The sequence below is a fragment of the Ostrea edulis genome, chromosome 3 (genome assembly GCF_947568905.1).
Source record: "Ostrea edulis chromosome 3, xbOstEdul1.1, whole genome shotgun sequence".
In the NCBI taxonomy this organism is placed as follows: Eukaryota; Metazoa; Mollusca; class Bivalvia; order Ostreida; family Ostreidae; genus Ostrea; species Ostrea edulis.
The window spans coordinates 75,373,269-75,379,418 of NC_079166.1; positions in this window are offsets into that span (position 1 = coordinate 75,373,269).

The window sequence follows — 6,150 nt, forward strand, 5'->3', positions numbered from 1 at the left end:
AAAATAATCCTTATCTTTCGACGTCAAAATTCACAGAAAACTACCTCAAAGTTCCTGAACTTCAAAGGCAAAATCGTGAAAACGCAAAAACCAAAACAAAGCTTAGATTGGTGGTTGTATTTGCTTACATCCTGGGTGCATTGGTAGTATAAATAATTATATGACAGTTCCAACCTGAAATTTACATATGTCTGAGAAGACTTTTAGTAAAATATTACATGTAATTAATTTCCTTGAATGGGTACAAGCAATGGTACGGTCTAGTAAATTCGTAGAGGTTTTCAAATGAAAATGTTATACACCACTCAAATTTGTTTATATATTGAGTAATACCGATATTAGTCAGCATTTCGCAAATTATATGGTCGTTATAACGATCTAGTTCGTCAATACAACCTATCATTGGGTCAAATGCTGTCTGACGTGTTTCATACCCATTGTTAAGCCGTTCTTGGCACACTGATTTTGACTGCGGATAACTCCGTTTACCTGATCAGGATATGGGGCTCACGGCGGGTGTGACCGGTCAACAGGGGATGCTTACTCCTCCTAGGCACCTGCTCCCACCTCTGGTGTGTACAGGGGTCCATGTTTGCCCAACTATCTATTTTGTATTGCTTGTAGGAGTTATGAGATTGATCACTGTTCGTTATCTTCACCTTGCATATTGTTTCTAGTATTGATGCAACTGTAATTCTTGATTAAATATACATTGATAATCATAGTATTTGATTTATTTCGATATAGATCTATGTACAGTCATGTATACTTGTAGCGTACAAACATGTAAGAAGTAGTCTATAGAACCGATCTACTATCCGAACTGGAACTGCAAAATTAGAATTCTAATAATTCAACATTTCAATTTAATTTGAGACAAACATTGAGGTCAGATAATGATGATACGGTTATCAATTATTTTGTGCAAGTTTATGTCTAGGACCTACAGGGTGTTATATTGTTTGTACTTTACATGATCAAACACAAATTTATATCATCATTTGGAATAAGAGAATTGTGTATATATTACATATAGCCGTAAGGAATATCAAATGAAATGACTTAGAATACGAAAAATTTATAATACTTATTCTGAGAATGCTTGCGATTAACCACAAAGCCTCGTAGCATCGTTTTTTTTTTCAAAAGGGGGTGGGGTGGGGAAGTTGGTTAATGTTGTCAACAAGCTAAAAAATTCAACAGATGTGTTATGTTGTCCAATCGTGAAAACCCGAGAAAAATTAGGATCACTAAATATACCTTGTTTTTCATATAAAAATGAATAATTTCGCCTGTTAAAATAACATTAGTGATCATTCTTAAAAAGGGCCGTAGGGCTCGTACTTGCAAGAGTAGTATGCAAACAAGATTTTAACGTTGTGTATGTTATCAATATGAAGCATGTGGAAAAAAATGGTAACATACATGACACTTCACGGCCACATGGCAACAAAAGTTGAACACTGAAACACACGGCCTAACAATCGGTATGAAACACGTCTGACATCATTTGACATAATGATAGGTTGTATTAGCGAACTATATCGTTATAACGACCATAGCCTTTGTTAAATACTGACTTCAATCGAGACTGTTGAAACCCCTGTACCATGCACTTGTTTATCAGTAGCTTGCATCGATTTTAAAAAGCTGACCATATGAAGAACAATCCCTTGCGCATCGAATCAGTTGAGCGATATGAACACCATATGCAGGTGATAATGGAATATTGCTACATAAATATGGGAAGTTGAAATTATCTCGTTTGTAATAAAGTTGAGTTGTTAGTTTGCCGTTAATATCTACTTTCAATAAAATATCTAAGTATAAAGAAGAAGTGGACGACTCTTTGGTGTCTCTTATTTCGAGCTCACATGCATATATCGAATCGACAAATGAATGAAAGTTATTATTCTTAATATATAAAACGTCGTCGATACATCTGAATGTCAAATTGAAGACCACAGCAAGCTATTTTTTCATATTAAGATATGTTTAGTTTAACTTCAATCATCTCTTCAGATATAGTCTTTATTTTCATGACGATTTGACAAATTTTAAATTAGTTTAAATTAGGGTAATGTTTTTGAATTTCGTGCATGTTTCTGTGAAACGCTTCTTAACAAAACTGAAGCGTTTCTTAACAAAACTAAAAAAAAAATCTAGAGAGGTGTAAATAACCATTGTGGCGTCCGTGATCAGTCACGTGTTTAATACATGTATATGGTTGTATGATCAGGTAAAAGTTCTTTTAATTGATATTTGGCATCTGTACAAGTGCGATGAGGTACACGTATGATGCATACACACGAACAGTCGAGGTAGATATTGGTAGGTATTACATGGTCGGTACAATTCTGGAATGAAGTTATTTTTGATTAAAAGTAAAAATATACATTTGTAGGGGTTTGAAATAAACAATGAACTTGGAAGTATTACAGAAAATAGACACAGCAGAAGAAATTATAGAGGTAGGTGTTTATCTTTTAAAATTTGAATTTTAGTGCGAAATGGCAATAAGTTGTAAAGGGGTCAGATTTAGAACCACAAAAGCAACGGGAGACTTTAAAATATTCGTGTTTTAGTCAGCGCTTGGAAGTAACTTTCAAATGAGAGGAAGTGTATTTGTTTGATTATATTACAGTGAAACTGTGAGATAGTTTAAGGTTTGTATTGAGCTTTATTCGAAAAAGATTGCCATTCTTGTCTCTAATGGACAGGGCGTGTGTTGTCATATTTGATGCGGACTAATGATGCCCCCACATCGTCAATGAAATAAAGGATTTTATGAGAGTTTACACTGGGGTTATATGTTGTTACAGTATAGTTTTACGATGTGCAGTTCTGAGAATAAACTATTGTCCTTGTCATTAAGGAAATATTCTATTCAATCAACCATTAAAAAAAGGACAGAGTGGAAACACGTCCATTAGTAAATATAATCAGGTTAATGGAATTTTAATGATTAATTAAAGATGAAGTCAATCAGTGTGTTCCTCGTATGTGTGATAATTGGGAATAAAACAAAATTAATTACTTTTGATGGTAATTATATATAATCATATGCAAGATATATGCCTGTTGTTTATCTGTATCGTGAATAAGAAAACACTATCACTATATTATAATTATAAATTTGAAGACAAGATCTTGAAACGTGTGTGAAATTTTAGAAATTGACATTACTCCCAATATGTCCTTTTGAACTGTCAAACTTGATGTCATAAAGTTTTTCATATATCAAGAGCAAAAAGGTCATTGTTTATTTCCACTACTTGTATTAAATCTTTTTAAATCTATATTGTTAGAAGACATGATTATGTATCTATTCTATGCAATAATTGATTTGCATTGCTTATGCTTATGTTTGGTTGACACCAACAGACAAATCAAGTTTAATTGAATGAATTTTAAGTGCAAAAAGGTCATGTTGAGAACACTGTGGCTTAATAACAAGTGTTGCGACCCCAGTGTTTCTTTTTAATTTTCCAAATCTCCTTTCATTTAGAAATCAAAAATATACTTCCCAAAAAATTGACATTACTCCAAATATCAGGAGCGAACCTTTTTAGATACAAATATATCTTTTCTTACCATATTTTGACAAAAGTACACTGCAAGGAAAACATCTTAGATTCACCGTGCGTTAATCTTATTTTCATCATTCAAGTAAGAAAATAGAACGTTTCAGGCACTATAAACAATATATGTGGGTGATTATGGAATGTCATTGAATAAATATAGGAAGGTGTTGATGGAAAAGTTGTAGACATCCCATTTGTTATTTGTCATAAAGTTGAGGTTTTGGTTTTTCCGATAACGTTTCTAAATAAATCAGGGTACCATTGATAATTTCATATAAAAACTGACGTGTTTTATAATTATGAATTTCATGTATATCAGGGAATTTAAAAAAAAATTAAAAGATTGAAGCTAATGAAGTTTCCCAAACCCAGTTTGGAGACATTTTCTTTCTTGGTTATTATTTTCTTACTTTCTTACTCTTTCTTTCCGCTCTTTCTAAAACCGTCCGCGGCTGTTCGTGGTGATATTTCATATTCAAGGAGATGATAGTTTAATTGATTGATTGATTGATCGATGGTTTCCGCCACACTCAACAATTTTTCAGTTATCTGGGGGCGCCCAGTTTTTATTGGTGAAAGAGAGAACCCAGATAAAATGTACCTGGGAACGTTTCTTCGGAAGGTCGGTGGTCTCCACCGACCTTCCGAAAGTAAACTCGGAAACCTTCTCACTTACCGGCGCGAGCGGGATTCGAACCCGCACCGACAGAGGTGAGAGGCCGTGTGATTTTGAGTGCGATGCTCTAACCACTCTGCCACAGAGGCCCCTGACAGTTTAATATATATATTTCTGAAGACAAAATGGATACAAAACGTTCTGTAATGAACACACAAAATTCTACGAAAATGGTGAAATTCATTACATCTTTGGCGAAACATTGGGTAGGGATGGATGGAAACGTGTAATATTTTGTAAATCAAATGTGGAGTCGAAAACATTTGTTTAGTAAATTTGAAATCACAAAACTTTTCTCAAATCAACAATATCAAAACGTATGACTTTGCAACAGTTTACACGACAATTCCTCACGATCAATTAAAGACTAGAGTGACTGACATCATGGACAGTTGCTTCTTCGACAAAAATAGAAAAAAGGAAATATTCATATCATTTTAAAAGTATGCTTGAGTTCCTCAACGACAATATCGTCGTGGTCTTTGGTGATCAGATCTTTCAACGATATGCTGGAATCCCATGGACACGATTTGTTAGCTAAATTGTTCTGTATTCCTAGGGGCCGAATTTATACAAAAACGTGTACATGAGAAGACTAAAGTATTTTTCTGTGACCTTCAACTCGACATTGAGACAAATCGACAACGTTTTATCTATTCACAATAATCCTTTTCATTCACATATCGATTCGCTATATCGCTGTGAACCCAAAATATAAGAAACAGAGTCTTCCACATCTGCTTCATACTTCATTGAACAGAAATCTAAAAGTCAACTTCCTTACAAACAGGATGACTTCAGCTTCTTTTTCGTCAACTTCCCCATATTTATGTAGCAATATCCCAATTTCACCCACACATGGTGTTCATGTCTCTCAACGATTCAATACGAAAGAGGATGTGCTGCGTATGATCAGTTTCTAAGTCGAGACAGGTTACTGACGAATACATTGATGTTACAGGGATTTCAACAGTCTTGGTTAAAGTATTTTGCAAATTCTAATGGTCATTATAACTATCTAGTTTTCCAATACAACCAATCATTTGGTCAAATGCTGTCTGACGTGTTTCATGCTGATTGCCAGGACGTTGTTGGCACACTGATTTTGACTATGAATAACTCTGTTAACCTGATCAAGATATAGAGCTCACGTCAGGTGTGGCCGGTCTACAGACGATGTTTCCTCCTTCTAGACACCCGACCCCACCTCAGGTGTATCCAGGGATCCTTGTATGACTAGCTCTCGGTTTTGCATTGCTTATAGAAGTTATGAGATTGATCACCGTTCAATATCTTCGCCTTTCATATACATAGCAATTAGATGAATATGTCTCTTCCCCAGGGTAAATGAAAACGGTTTACATACAAGAATGGAGGTAACGAACAGTGAGCAATCCCACAGTGATCCATCCCACCAATGTAGGCAATTCGATCTACATTATTTTCACGCAAAACTCCTCCGTTCAAAGGTTGGAGAGGTCAAAGCCTGTTCATGCATAACATTTTTAACACCGGAATACATATGCATGATGAGATATGTGGTTATGGATGAAAATGTGAAATTAATGAACACTGATCAATCTCATAATCCCTCTAAGAAATACGAAATTAAGAATAGGACAGGCACGGACCCGTGTACATACCAGGAGTGAGAACAGGTACCCAGGAAGAGTAAGTATTCTCTGTTGACCGGTCACACCCGCCTTGAGCTGAATAAGGTAAGTCGCATGTTAACTCGTATTATATTTACCTCTGAATAAATCAAATAATAGGTAATCAACCAAACAGGGACTTGAATGAATGACTGTTTTAGAAGACATGAACACACGAAAGAATCCGAAACAATACAATAATAATACGACTTGAAAATTCAAGGTGGAAACTCAAGGC